Genomic DNA, 15,522 nt, shown 5'->3' with positions numbered 1-15,522 from the left:
CATTTCGGAGCTGTCTTGTGACTTCAACTCATCACATTTCCTCTATGTTTTATTTTATCGAGTTTAGATAAACATAACTGAGTTGCGCAATTACTGCTGAGTCCAACGGTACCAACTAGAGTGGTCTGTCGTGAATAAGAGACGAGCTATGACGAAGAAAATACAAGTGTGTAGCGTCACGGCGGACATGTGAGGGAGGCAGCCAATCACAGGAGCCGTAACAAACGCTGCCTAGGCGCCGGATGAACAGGCTCCGTCAACAGACTATAGGTCAGGCTATGTTAAGTTAGGGCAAGTTAAGTAAGATTAGGTTGTTTGGTCAAGTCAGGTCAAGTAATATCAAAAGTTCCTCCTCTTCTTCCTTCTCCTCCTCCTCCTCCTCCTCCTCCTGTTTTTTTTTTCCTTCCCTCCGTTATTTCCCCTCTCATTTTATTTTGCACTTTTCCTTTTCTTCCTCGTTTTTTTTTTCTTCTGCTTCTTCTTCTTCTTCTGCTACTTCTGCTTCTTTTGCTTCTTCTTCTTCTTCTTCTTCTTCTTCTTCTTCTTCTTCTTCTTCACACTCACATACCTTTTGCACGCTAAGTTGGCTAAGGTAAGTCAATCTAAGTCAAATAAAGGTTAAAGTAACTTTGAGGGTACACGTTTAAGCTGCGCGTGCCCTCAGTGTCCATCTCCGTAACACTGTCCCTTGAGCCTATCGGGGGGGGGGGGGGGATCCATTACCCGGGTTACCAAAGTTTATCTTCCGGAGTTAGTTGAAGTTAAGGTCATGTTAGGTCAGAATAAGTTTTTTTAATGTTAAGGTCAAATCAGGTGAAGGGAAGGTCAAGCTTTGTTTATGTTGTGTCAAGGTCAGGACGTTGGGTCAGTTTAAGGTCAGAGGGTCAGGTCACTTGTAAATGTTGAGTTTTTTGTGTTAGCTTTTCTCCAATGCTTCTTCTCCTCCTCCTCCTCCTCCCCCTCCTCCTCCTCCTCCTCCTCTTCCTCCTCCTCTGCCTTCTCGTTTTTTTCTTTTTTTACTTCCTCCGCTTATTTATTTTCCCTTTCTTTATTTCTTTCTTCTTCTTCTTCTTCTTCTTCTTCTTCTTCTTCTTCTCCATCTTCTTCCCTCCTCCTCCACTTCCTCCTCCACCTCCTTCGTTCTAGCCTTCTCCTTCACCTCTTATCCTTCCTCCTCTTCCTCCTCCTCCTCCTCTTCCACCCACCCACCTTCGTCTCCTCGCCTGCCCCGCCCACCCATCTCGCCCCGCCCCCCGCCCCTGCAAGCCCCGCCCACTCCCACCCAAAGTCCGATGCGCGGGAGACAGAAGTGGGCGGGGACAACCAATTCTGCCACCTCACACCCACTCTCACCCACCCACGCCCACACCCTGAACTCTACGGGCGTGCAAAAGGTGTATGGGTGTGGAATAGGTGTGGTAGTGTGCGTGGAGGGTGTGGATGTGGCGTGGGTGTGGTGTGGAGGGGCTGAAGGGTGTGAGGGTGAGAGGGATCTGGCAACACTGCGGTCCACTTTGGTATAGCTACTTGTTGAACTAAAGTGCCAGTCGCTCTCCTGTCTTCGTGGAGGCTGCACGTCGCTTGTGAGCCTGACCCCCCCTTCCTCCTCCCTTTCCCTCCCTCTCCCTCTCCCTCCCTCTCCCTCTCCTCCCTTCCTCTCCCTTCGCTACCTTTCCTTCTCCCTGGTTCACCTTTCCATCCCATTCTTTTTTTTTCTGTTTTGTTTTGTTTTTTATCTCATTCGTATTGTTGTTGTTATTGTTGTTGTTGTTGTTATTATTATTATTATTATTATTATTATTATTATTATTATTATTATTATTATTATTATGTTTTTTTCTTCCATTGCGATTGTATCTTTTTTTGTCCGTAGAATTAATGAGTTTTTTTTATCATCATCATCATCACCATCACCACCACCACCACCACCATCACTACCACCCTAATCAGCACCATCACCACCACCATCACCACCACCACCATCACCACCATCACCACAATCACCACCACCATCACTACCACCATCATCAGCACCACCACCATCACCACCACCACCATCATCACCATTCACCTCCCGTTCTTTGCCTCAATAGGAACTTAAGCGGAAGCCGAAGTCAGCGTGTTGTGGTGAGTATTGGTTGTGTGTTTGTGTGTGTGTGTGTGTGTGTGTGTGTGTGTGTGTGTGTGTGTGTGTGTGTGTGTGTGTGTGTGTGTAGGAATGACTCAGGAACTTGAAGATAATAATAATAGTAATAATAACAGCAAGGAATATTTTAATGCATCTTTTCTTAATATATAATTCTCTATGGTTCGTCGTACATCTCGTTTTCTTCAAGCTTCTAATGTCAAGGGAAACTCAACCAATCGAACGTTAAGGGGAAAACGGAATATAAGGCTTGCTCTAAACGGCTTGGGGTACTTTATTATTTCATCTATTATTTTTTTTTATTTCTCCTTCCGTATTTCTCCTCCTCGTTTGATCAGTATATTTTCTTCTTCTTCCTCCTTTCATTCTTTACATGTTTTTTTTTCTTTGCTTGTTATCTCTTTCTCCTTTCGTATTTTCTTTATTCGTGGGTTTTTTTTATTTAATCGTCAAATCAATATATGTTTTTTCTTCCTCTTTTCTTCTTCGTGTCTTCCTTTATCATTCTTTTTTTCTATTCTCCTTTCTTTCTTTCCCTTTTCTTCATGTTACTCTTCATTCAATCGTCAACTCCGTCTTTTTTTCTTCTTTTTCTTCTTCTTCTTTTCCTTCATTATTCTTTTTTGTCTATTATCTTTTTTTTCCCTCTTTTTCATCTGTCACTTTTTCACTTAATCTTCAAATCAATATATTTTTTTCTTCTTCCTTTTCTTCTTGTTTTCCTTCATTATTTTTTTTTGTCTATTTTCTTTTCATTTTCTTCTTCGTGTCTTTTTTTTATCATACTTTTTTTGTCTATTATCTTTTTTTCTTCCCTTTTTTTCATCTGTTACTCTTTCGCTTATTCGTCAAATCAATATATTTTTTTCTTCTTCCTTTTCTTCTTCTTGTCTTCCTGCATTATTTTTTTTGTCTATTATCTTTTCTTTCTTCCCTCTTTTTCATCTGTTATTCTTTCGCTTCATCATCAAATCGGTAACATTTTCTTCTCTTCCATCATCATCATCATCATCATCATCACCACCACCATCATCACCATCTTTTTCTTCTCTCTCTTCATCATCTTATTTAGCGATTCTTTCTTCCTCCTTCCATCTTTTTCATCTCTTCTTTTTTTTTTTAATCGTCAAATCAACCACTTTTTTTTCTTCTCTTTCTTCTCCCTTTTTCTTATTTTCTTTATTTCGTTTATTCTTTTCATCTTGTTTATTGCGTCTTTTTCCATTCCCCTTCATTTGTTTTTCTTAGCTTTCAAATTTCCCCTCTTTTCTTTTTTTCCTTTTCACCTTTCACGCCAAATCAGTCACTTTTTTCATTCTTTTCTTCTTTTTCTTCTTTTTTTGCTTTCTTTGTTTATGTTATTTGTTTATTCTTCTCTTCCCCCTTTCGTATATTTGTTTGTTTCCTTTTCACTCAATCATCACATCAGTTTCTCTAATTCTCGTTCTTTCTCTTCTCTTTTCGTGTCTTTATTTCTCATTTTCTATTCACTTTTATTTATTGTGTCTCTCCTTTATCTTCATTTTCTCTTCCCTCTTTCGTTTTTTTAATGTTTTTTTACCTTGCACGTCATTCTTCTTTCCTCTCCTTTGTTTCCTTATTTATTTTGTTTTCCTTTATTCTCTGTTTCTATTTGTTTTCTCTATCTCCGGTTTTCTTCTTTTCTTCATCTATGTCTTTCCTCTTTCTTTATTCTTTATTCGTTCTTCTTTTGTTTTTCCTTGCCCGTCATTTTCCTCCCCTCCCTTTTGTTTCCTTATTTATTTTGTCTTTTGTTTATTCTTCGTTTCTTCTTGTTTTCTCTATCTCCAGTTTTCTTCTTTTCTTCACCTGTGTCTTCCCTTCTTTCTTCATCTTTCCTTCTCTTTTTAATCCTTTTTCTTCCTTCGTTGCTTCCTGTATCTTCTTCCCGTCTTCTTTTTCCTTTATTTTTGTTTTGGTTCCTTTTTTCCCCCTTCTCCTTCTTCTTCTCCTGTTCGTTAGCCTCCTCTTCCTCTCTTTCTCTCTTCGTCTTTCTCTGCATTCATTTCCTACTTTTTTTTCCTTCTATTCCTCTTCTCTGTTTTTCTGCTTGTTTTTGTTCGTCTTCTTCTTCTTCTTCTTCTTCTTCTTCTTCTTCTTCTTCTTCTTCTTCTTCTTCTTCTTCTGCCTCTTCTTCTTTCTCCATGGTTCAAATCAATGAGTTTTCTTTTTCTTAATTAATTTGCTACACAATATTCAAGTGAGATAGGAAAGGAGGAGGAGGAGGAGGAAGAGGAGGAGGAGGAGGAGGAGGAGGAGGAGGAAGGAATAAGATGAGTTTTAGAATTGAAAAAAAATAAAATAACAGAAAGAACTAATTACACACACACACACACACACACACACACACACACACACACACACACACACACACACACACACACACAGGAAAAAAGAAGGAATTGAGGGAGAAGGCGAGGGAAGGAAGGGAGGAATAAGAGGACGGTGGAGATAGAAAGGAATGAATGAAGAAGAAGGAAAAAGAGGAAGGAAGGAAGGAGATGAAAGAAGGAAGTAGGTGTCGAAGAGAAAGAGGAGAAATAGAGAATGAAGGAGAGAAGGGAAGATATAGAGGGAAGAGAGAGATGGAGGAAGAAGAAGAGGAGGAGGAGGGAGGGTTGATAATGAAGGAAGGAGAGAAAGTAAGGAATAAAAGGAGAATAGATGATGGGCTGTGACGAAGGGAGAGAAAGAAAGGAACAGGAGAAGAAGGAGAGAAGAACTGATGAAGAAGAAAAGGAGAATGAGAAGGAAGAGATGATAATAGGAAGAGAGAAAGAGAGAGAAATGAAGAATAGAAAAGAAAGGAAAAGAAAAGAAGAAAGAGAATAGAAGAGACAAAACAAAACAAGAGAAGGAAAGGAGAGAAAGAAAAATAAATCATTATAGAAAAGAAGAAAGAATAAAAGATAGAAAACAAAACAAAAGAAAAGAAGAAAAGAGAAAAAAAAGAAAGGAAAGGAAAGAAAAAATAAATCAACAAAGGAAAACGAGAGGAGAAAATTTGATGAAACGAACCCCCAAAAATCTCTCCGTCACAGAAGCTAACATTTTTATCATCTCGCGTTTCCCTGACCACTCCGAGGATCTGTGTAACATTAGAAAGTCTCCTCGCGCCTCTACCATACATCTTATAAGGTCGGACGGTGGTTAAGGTGACTGCGTACAAGACATCACTTAAGGCTCGCTTCCTCACTCCGACACAAACTCGCTGTTGGCGCCCAAACCAAACTCTAATCACAATGATCCGATGTTTTTACTTAATACCAGATACTGAAGAGATTATCCAGTGTTGTTTTTTGTTAGTTTTCCTCATTTTATATCAATGCCATACGCTATTTAATTAATTTTCGTTTAGTATATTTTTTGTGTTTGGTTGGGAGCTTATTAACTATTTTTTTTTTTTACAACGGAGACAGCTCAAGGGCACAAAATAAGGAAACTATAATAAAAAAAGCCCGCTACTCGCTGCTCCTATAAAAAAGAATCAAAATCTTTCTCCTTCATCCTTGGTCTTTCTCAATCTTTCGTTCATATTTTTTTTTTAATCCATTTCATCCTGTATTGTTTTTTCTACTTATTTCTTGTGTGTTCCTCTTCCTAACTTGTCTATTATCTTTCTTTATTCCGTTATTCTCTTCTCCCTTCTCCTCTCCTATATGTTAGCCTACTTTCACTTTGTCTCCAAGAGCTATACAAGGAATTTTCGTATGGTAGTTTTGTGTTTGGTTGGGAGCTTACAACTTACTAACTACTAACTAACTAACTTACTGTATCCCCTGTTCTTTCTTTATTTTTCCTTCATTCTTGCTCTTTCTTAATCTTTCGTTCATATTTTTTTTAATCCATTTCATCCTGTATTGTTTTCTCGACTTATTTCTTGTGTTTTCCTCTCCCTAACTTGTCTATTATATTTCTTTATTCCGTTATTCTCTTCTCCCTTTTCCTCTCCTATATGTTAGCCTACTTTCACTTTGTCTCCAAGAGCTATACAAGGAATTTTCGTATGGTAGTTTTGTGTTTGGTTGGGAGCTTACTAACTTACTAACTACTAACTAACTAACTTACTGTATCCCCTGTTCTTTCTTTATTTTTCCTTCATTCTTGGTCTTTCTCAATCTTTCGTTCATATTTTTTTTAATCCATTTCATCCTGTTTTGTTTTTTCTACTTATTTCTTGTCTTCCTCTTCCTAACTTGTCAATTATCTTTGTTTATTCCGTTATTCTCTTCTCCCTTCTCCTCTCCTATATGTTAGCCTACTTTCACTTTGTCTCCAAACGTTATACAAGGAATTTTCGTATAGTAGTTTTGTGTTTGGTTGGGAGCTTACTACTTACTAACTACTAACTAACTAACTTACTGTATCCCCTGTTCTTTCTTTATTTTTCCTTCATTCTTGCTCTTTCTTAATCTTCGTTCATATTTTTTTTAATCCATTTCATCCTGTATTGTTTTCTCGACTTACTTCTTGTGTTCCTCTTCCTAGTTTTTCTATTATCTTTGTTTATTCCTTTATTCTCTTCTCCCTATTCATCTCCTCTCCTATAAGTTAGCCTCCTTTCAAATCTTTGTCTCCCTCTTCGTCTTCTGTTTTTCCTCCTTCACTTTTTCTTCCTTTTAATCTTCTTGTTCTTGTTCGTCTGTGTTTCCTGTATCGTTCCTGTATTGTTCCTGTATTGTTCTCGTTTCAATAGCTATAATTTTTTTAGTTAAAGAAGCAACCACTAGTCCTTAATGCTTCGACTATAGGAAAATACAGTGATTAATTTTATGAAAGATATAGCGATTAGTTTGATATATCGATGAGCTTCAGAGAATGTATCGATTATAGTTTACAGAGGATATATCGCTTAGTTAAAGATATATCAATTAGTTAAAAGAGATATATTGTTTACTTTTAAAAGATACATAAGAAACAGTGATTAGTTTTATGAAAGATATAGCGATTAGTTTGATATATCGATGAGCTTCAGAGAATGTATCGATTATAGTTTACAGAGAATATATCGGTTAGTTTAAAGATATATCAATTAGTTAAAAGAGATATATTGTTTACTTTTAAAAGATATATCCACCAGTTTCAGAATAACATGACCCAATGATTATAACCGCTAGTTTTAACATACCTAGACTATAGAAAATGCTTTTAGGTATTGTTTTTGGAGAGGATATATCGCTTAGTTAAAGATATATCAATTAGTTAAAGGAGATATATTGTTTAATTTTAGAAGATACATCGACCAGTTTCTGAACATGACCCAATGATTATAATCGCTAATTTTAAGATACCTAGACTGTAGAAAATGCTTAGAGAGAGAGAGAGAGAGTGTTTTTGGAGCTATAAGTATACGCCTGATTTTTCAAAGGTCACATAAGCCTTCATCAACACTACTGTGGCTAATTTGTCTTTTTTTGACCCAATTTTCAAGGCGTGGGTAGTTGGTTTTGTTGATTTATTTATAACTTTTCACGACTGAGTTTGTAATACTTCGACTTAACTGAAAATCCAACACTTCTAACTAACTCCGTCCCAGAAAAGGAATGAAAAAGACAAACTAGCCACAGAACTTAATATAATAGTAATACCTCGTAAAAAAATCTGGAAACACTGTACACCATCGTGGAATTTGCTGAGAAGAGGGTGCGGTCTGTAACCTGTTGGGGCGCGCTGGTAGAGTAAGCCAGGTCGGTGTTCCCAGACTCTCCCGCCTCCCACATCAACTATTTTCTAAGTCCAAAAAGGAGACCAGTCGGGTTCCCAGGAGTGTTTTTTCACGTTCAAGGTACAGAGGAAGGGTCAGACTACCACCAGGGTCATGTACCTACCCCTGGAAATGCCCACAACTACTACGAAAGCCTTGTGGAAAATGAGTGTGAGGTTATGAAGTGAATGTTGAAAGCCGCGTATTTCTCAGGAGTGTTTTTCTCACGTTCATGGTACAGAAGAAGGGTCAAACTACCACCAGGGTCATATAATTACCCCTGGATATGCCCACAGCTACTACGAAAGCCTTGTCGAAAGTGTATGTGCTGAACAGGTTATGAAGTGAATGTTGAAAGCCGTGTATTTCTCAGGAGTGTTCTATTTTCACGTTCATGGTACAGAAGAAGGGTCAGACTACCACCAGGGTCATGTACCTACCCCTGGAAATGCCCACAACTACTACGAAAGCCTTGTGGAAAATGAGTGTGAGGTTATGAAGTGAATGTTGAAAGCCGTGTATTTCTCAGGAGTGTTCTTTTCACGTTAAAGGTACAGAAGAAGGGTCAGACTACCACCAGGGTCATATACCTACCCCTGGAAATGCCCACAGCAACTACGAAAGCCTTGTCGAAAGTGTATGTGCTGAACAGGTTATGAAGTGAATGTTGAAAGCCGTGTATTTCTCAGGAGTGTTTTTATCACGTTAAAGGTACAGAAGAAGGGTCAAACTACCACCAGGGTCATGTACCTACCCCTGGAAATGCCCACAACTACTACGAAAGCCTTATATACAAAGCCGTGAATATTCAGACAAATCAATAGTTATTATTTCCAAAGTTGTTCTATTTCCACTTTCATGGTACAGAAAAAGGGTCAAACTACCACCAGGGTCATATAACTACCTCTGGAAATGCCCATAGCTACTACCAAAGCCTTGTCGAACCACCACTATGGTCATAAAGCTACCCATAGAAATACCCAACACCTCTACGAAAGCCTTTTTTTTTATTTTTTTATTTAAACATAGGCACATGTATAATATTTGCATACCCAAAGGTGCACTGTCGTGTGCTGCCTATTCAAAGGGCAGAATAAAATCTATATAAAAAAATAACTACATAAACTATAAAATAAATATATATATACTATAAAAAAAAAAAAAACCCACCAGGGCCATAAAGCTACCCATAGAAATACCCAACACCTCTACGAAAGCCTTGTCGAACCACCACCAGGGTCATAAAGCTACCCATAGAAATACCCAACACCTCTATGAAAGCCTTGTCGAACCACCACCAGGGTCATAAAGCTACCCATAGAAATACCCAACACCTCTACCAAAGCCTTGTCGAACTACCACCAGGGTCATAAAGCTACCCATAGAGATACCCAACACCTCTACGAAAGCCTTGTTAAATGTGTGTGCTTGTCCCATGGTGTCAAGGGTAAGGGCGAGGAGGTTCGAATCCCATTGCTTAGTTTTCTTACTCTATATCTGTGTTTTCCCTTTCCTCTTTTCCCTTCCTCTTTTATTTGGGTTTTTTTCTCTCTCTTTCTCCGCTTCCTTTCTCTATCTATCTCTTCTTCCTGTGTCTATTTCTCGCTCTATTTTCTATCTATTTATCTGTTCTATTTTTCTCTCCTCCTCCTCCTCCTCCTCCTCCTCCTCCCCATCATCATCATCATCACCAAGAGAATGAATGACAATGATATTAGGTCGTAAAAATATTATGCATCGCTCACACACACACACACACACACACACACACACACACACACACACACACACACACACACACACACACACACACACACACTCACTGACTTAAAACGTTGATGAGAATAATTACGTTGTCGGATAATTAATGAGAGAGAGAGAGAGAGAGAGTTGAAGTCCCCGTGTGAGTTATTGCCAGCTCACGTAGCCTCCCTCTCCCTCCCTCTCTCCCTTCCTCCATTCTCTCCCTTCTCTCCCTTCCTTCCTCCATGCTGTTTCTCCCTTTCTCTCCATCTAGTTTTTCTCTCTCCCTCTTTTTTCCTCTCTCTCTCTTTACCCTCCCTTCCTCCTCCCTTTTCTTACTTCTTTCCTCTCTCCCTTCCTACCTCCATGCTCTCTCTCTCTCTCTCTCTCTCTCTCTCTCTCTCTCTCTCTCTCTCTCTCTCTCTCTCTCTCTCTCTCTCTCTCTCTCTCTCTCTCTCTCTCTCTCTCTCTCTCTCTCTCTCTCTCTCTCTCTCTCTCTCTCTCTCTCTCTCTCTCTCTCTCTCTCTCTCTCTCTCTCTCTCTTCCTCCCTCTCTCCCTCCCTCCCTCCCTCCTCGATTTAATCTCCCCTGTTATAGTTCAAGGGAAGGGAGAGAAAAAGTGAAGAGAGAAGGAAGAAATGAAAAGAAAGAGATGAGGAAGTGCTCTCTCTCTCTCTCTCTCTCTCTCTCTCTCTCTCTCTCTCTCTCTCTCTCTCTCTCTCTCTCTCTCTCTCTCTCTCTCTCTCTCTCTCTCTCTCTCTCTCTCTCTCTCTCTCTCTCTCTCTCTCTCTCTCTCATGTGTACTTTTATATCGTGTACGTTTTTTTATACTGTTCTATGTGTACTTTTCTCATGTGTACTCTCGGTCTGTGTACGTATAGTAAAAATCATGTACGTGTGTGTGTGTATGTGTGTGTGTGTGTGTGAGTGTGTGTGTGTGTGTGTTTCCTCTTTTTCTTTTCCTCTCACTTGTTCCCGTGTACGTGTTCATGTGCGTTTTTGCGTCGTGTGTACCAGTGTCGGCGGGCGCGTGTACGTAATTCATGTGCGTTAATCAGGTCTCAGTGGACAAAGGCGCGGCGCATTAGCTGTGTGTACGTGCTTTAATTTGGTGTACATGTGTGCGTTTTTTGGTACACACACACAGAGAGGGAGATATTATTATTATTATTATTGTTATTATTATTTTTGTTATCGATATTTTTTTTTGTTGTTATCTTCTAGTTTCCTTTACTTCTTCTTCTTCTTCTTTTTCTTCTTCTTCTTCTTCTTTTTCTTCTTCTTTTTTCTTTTATTCTCTCTCTTCCATTTTCTTTTTTATTTTCATTTATCTTTTTCCTTCCATTTTGATTGTTGTCGCATTTTTTAGTATTTGTTTTTTCCTCTTATTTTCCTTTTTTTTTTTTTTTTGGTGCGGGAAAACTTTCGGGAAAATATTTTGGCCGAGGACGAAAAGTTTGGCGCCGCTCGAAGTTTGTTTGTTTGTTTGTTTTTCCTTCTTTTTTTCTTTCCCCTTCGTTAGATTTTTTTATTCCTTTTCTTCATTTTCTTCCTAGTCTTCATTTTCATCCTCTTTTCCTTTCTCTTTTCTTTTCTTTTCATTTGTTTCCCTCGCCTTTTTTTTCTCTTCCTTCATTTTCTTTTCTTTCCTATTTTCTTTTCCTTTTTTTTCGCTTTTTCCCGTTTTTTATTTGTATTCCTCTTTTCTTTTCCTTCTTTTCCCTTCCCTTTCTTTCTTTCTTTCTTTTGTTTCTTCCAAGTTTTCGTTCATTTGTAAATTTTCATTTCATTTATTTCTCCTTTTTCTTTTCTTTATTTTCCTCCCTCTTTTTCCTTTCTTTACTTCTATGGTCATTTATTTCCTTTCCCTTTTCTTTCTTTTCCCTTTCGTTATTCCTCTTTTCTTTCCTTTCCCTTTTCTTCTTCTTTTCTTCTTCTCCTCGTTTGTTTCTCTCCTTTTCCTTTCCTTAATCTGTATTTTCTTTTCTCTTTTTCTTCCTGCTTTTCTTTTGTTTCTTTTGATATATTACGTGAAATCAATGTGTGTTGTGTCTGTCTGTCTATCTGTCTGTCTATCTCTATGTTTGCATGTCTGTCTGTCTGTCTATCTGTCTGTTTGTCTGAGGTTGTGTTAGTATTTCCATGGGTAGTGTTATGAGCCTAGTGATAGTTTGACAAGGCTTTAGTAGAGGAGGTTGTTGTGTTAGTATTTCCATGGGTAGTGTTATGAGCCTGGTGATAGTGTGACAAGGCTTTGGTAGAGGAGGTTGTTGTGTTAGTATTTCCATGGGTAGTGTTATGAGCCTAGTGATAGTTTGACAAGGCTTTGGTAGAGCCTGTGTTAGTATTTCCATGGGTAATGTTATAAGCCTAGTTAAGGTTTGACAAAGGTTTGGTAGAGGTGGTATTTGTGTTGCCAAGGGTAGTTCTATGAGCCTGGTGATAGTTTGACAAGGCCTTGGTAGAGGTTGTTGTGTTGGTATTTCCATGGGTAGTGTTATGAGCCTAGTGATAGTTTGACAAGGCTTTGGTGGAGGTTGTTGTGTTAGTATTTCCATGGGTAGTGTTATGAGCCTGGTGATAGTTTGACAAGGCTTTGGTAGAGGTTGTTGTGTTAGTATTTCCATGGGTAGTGTTATGAGCCTAGTGATGGTTTGACAAGGCTTTGGTAGAGGTTGTTGTGTTAGTATTTCCATGGGTAGTGTTATGAGCCTAGTGATAGTTTGACAAGGCTTTGGTAGAGGTTGTTGTGTTAGTATTTCCATGGGTAGTGTTATGAGCCTGGTGATAGTTTGACAAGGCTTTGGTGGAGGTTGTTGTGTTAGTATTTCCATGGGTAGTGTTATGAGACTGGTGATAGTTTGACAAGGCTTTGGTAGAGGTTGTTGTGTTAGTATTTCCATGGGTAGTGTTATGAGCCTAGTGATAGTTTGACAAGGCTTTGGTAGTGGTCGTAATGTTAGCATTTTCATGGGTAGTGTTACGAGCCTAGTAATAGTTTGACAAGGCTTTTATACCATGAATTCGACAAACACTTATGAGAATCCGACTAAACTCCTTTTTGTGAACTTTCGAAATAGTTCTTGTGGAAGCCGAAAGCCGCTGAGAATAAGGACTGTAGTGTGACCTGACCTGACCTGACCTTACTTCGATTTAGCCTTCTGCAGTGTAACCAACGCCGCGAAGGGACCTTAGCAACAGCGGCAGCAGAGAGAGAGAGAGAGAGAGAGAGAGAGAGAGAGATTTTTAGTGACCTTATTTGGCCATGGTGTCAAGGGTACTCTTGCTAAATTGGCAATTCATCTCGACTAGCTTTTTTTCACCCCTCTCTCTCTCTCTCTCTCTCTCTCTCTCTCTCTCTCTCTCTCTCTCTCTCTCTCTCTCTCTCTCTCTCTCTCTCTCTCTCTCTCTCTCTCTCTCTCACACACACACACACACACACACACACACACTTTTCAGCCGTCATATTTACATTGTTTCCCTCTTTTTTTTCCCTCTTCTCTCTCTCTCTCTCTCTCTCTCTCTCTCTCTCTCTCTCTCTCTCTCTCTCTCTCTCTCTCTCTCTCTCTCTCTCCCCCCTCTAAGAATGGCCTCGCCCGCCTCGGCTCCACCAATCACAGCTGTTTTCCTTCGTGACGTCACAGCTGTAGGTGTTGTTGTTGTTGTTGTTGTGGTTGTTATTATTATTATTATTATTATTATTATTTTTTTTTATGTTAATACTACTACTGCTACTACTACTACTACTACTACTACTACTACTACTACCACTACTACTACTACTACTTGTCATATTTATTCATATTTCCACTTTTCATGTTATTTATTCCAAACTATTTTTTCCTTTTATTAATTTTTCCATCTTTTTTTCATCCATTATTTAATCTATTACTCTTTTTCACCTTCCTCGTTCTCACCTGTAATTAAGCCTCACCTGAGCTAATTACGACCCAGGTAATGAGGAGAGGGGACGGGAGGGAGGGAGGGAGTGAGGGAGGGAAGGGAGGAAAGTGGTGGAGAGGGAGGATAGTGAGAGGGAGATGGAAGGGAGGGATTGGAGGTGAGGGGGTAGGGAAGGGAGGGAAGAGGGAGAGAGTGAGGAAAGGGAGGGAAAGAGAAAGGAGGAGCAGGGAGAGGCTAGGGAGGGAGGAAGGGAAGGGAGGGAGAGAAGGGAGGAAGGGAGGGAGGGAAGGGAGAGGGAGGGAAGGGGGAGGGAGGGAGGAAGGAGGAAAGGGAGGGAAAGAGAAAGTAGAGAGGATGAGAGGGAGAGGCAAGGGGGGGAAAGTGAGAGGGAGGGAGGGAAGGGAGGGAGTGAAGGAGGGAAGGGAGGGAGGGAGGGAGGAAGGGAGGGAAGGGAGAGTAACGTCATCATTTAGTAACAGATTATAAGTGTGTTTATAGTCGCACACACACACACACACACACACACACACACATACACATGCACACACACGCACACACGCACGCACACACCGAGGCAACGTACACCTTTAATAAGAAAAAAAAAGTATATTAAAATGAAGATATTATTAGTGTTGTTGTTGTTGTTGTTGTTGTTGTTGTTGTTGTTGTTGTTGTTGTTGTTGTTTTTGCTGTTTATCTATTTTTACATTATTTCTACTACCAACGTTACTACTACTACTACTACTACTACTACTACTACTACTACTACTACCACTACTACTACTACTACTACTACTACTACTGGTATCGTTTGGGCACCTGTTAGCGCGCCGTCGTACCCTCGCAGAAGACTGTCGTACGCGCGCCTAATGCTATCGGTAAAATTCATGGGTTCTGCCTCGACTAGTATTTTATGGGGCGGTGCGGTTGCGGGGAGCTCTTCGTCTTGCTCTCAGCGCGGAGGAACACAGAGAGGGAGAGAGACAAGGTGAGATAAAGAGAAAGAGAGGAAAAGAAGAAGCCTGAAGGAATAACAGAGAGAGAGAGAGAGAGAGAGAGAGAGAGAGAATCCTTCCCTCTCTCCCTCCTTCCTTCCTTCCTTTCTTCCTTTCATCCTTCATCTTTCAAATAGTTTTCCTTCTTTCTTTCCTTCTATCTATCTTTCTATCCCTTCTTTACCTCCTTTCCTTCCCTTCTTCCTTCCTTTCCTTTTTTTTCCTTCCTTCCCTTCTTCCTTCCTTCTTTATCTTCCTTTTCTCTGTATATTCTTTCTTTTCTTTCTTCCTTCCTTCCTTCCTTCCTTCGTTTCTCTCTCTTCTTGCCTTCTCTCCCGTCTTCATCTCCCTACTATATCTCTTTCTTCCCTTCAACTCCCTTCCCTTCCTCCTTCCTTCCTTCCTTCTGTATCTTCCTTCCTTCCTTCCTTCGTTTCTCTCTCTTCCTGCCTTCTCTCCCGTCTTCACCTCCCTGCTATATCTCTTTCTTCCCTTCAACTCCCTTCCCTTCCTCCCTGCGTCCCTCCCTTCCTTCCTCCTCTCCCTTCCTCTCCTCTCTTACACACTCTCCCTCCCTCCCCCCCCCCGACGTCTACCTTTCAACGGCATCACCTTAACGGCTTTTTCGGTCCCTTCTTGTGGTACTTTTTTTTTTCATCGGCGGCGTGTAACAGGATTCAACCGCGACCTCCCGCCCGCCCTCCGCCACACTGGGTCACGAAGGGAGATGGGACGGGGCTGTTTGTAGCTTGTTTTTTGCGGTTTGTTTGTTTTTGGTTGTTTTTTCGTCTTCTTTGTTTTTATTCGTTATGGTTTTTTTTCTTCGTTTTTTCGCATTTTTTACTTTGTTTTTCTTCTCGTTTTTTTTGCTTTTTTCTTGTTTGCATTTTTTTTAGCATTTTTTTCTTTTCTGTATTTTTTTTTGTTTTTTTCTTTGCATTTTTTAGCTTTTTTTTCATTTTATTGTTTTTGTTTTTATTTTTGTTTTGTCTACGAGGTTGTATTTTTTT

General features: G+C 39.8%; 1 protein-coding gene across 7 annotated transcripts in view; it reads left to right on the top strand.

Moving 5' to 3' along the window:
- Positions 1 to 1,530: 1,530 nt before the first annotated feature.
- Positions 1,531 to 15,522, top strand: part of LOC126986413 (lachesin-like) — a 105,790-nt gene continuing 91,798 nt past the window's right edge. For 6 of the 7 annotated variants that reach the window (XM_050842559.1, XM_050842558.1, XM_050842554.1 and 3 more), the window contains exon 1: positions 1,531 to 1,583. The gene's annotated coding sequence lies outside the window, so the exon portion shown is untranslated. Of the gene's footprint in view, positions 1,584 to 2,006; positions 2,128 to 15,522 lie in introns of those variants that run through there. The other variant, XM_050842556.1, reaches the window with a different exon arrangement.

The sequence above is a fragment of the Eriocheir sinensis genome, chromosome 61, assembly GCF_024679095.1.
Source record: "Eriocheir sinensis breed Jianghai 21 chromosome 61, ASM2467909v1, whole genome shotgun sequence".
NCBI classification, from domain to species: Eukaryota; Metazoa; Arthropoda; class Malacostraca; order Decapoda; family Varunidae; genus Eriocheir; species Eriocheir sinensis.
The sequence above is the reverse complement of the archived record's forward strand: the minus strand, read 5'-3'. Positions and strand labels throughout refer to the sequence as shown.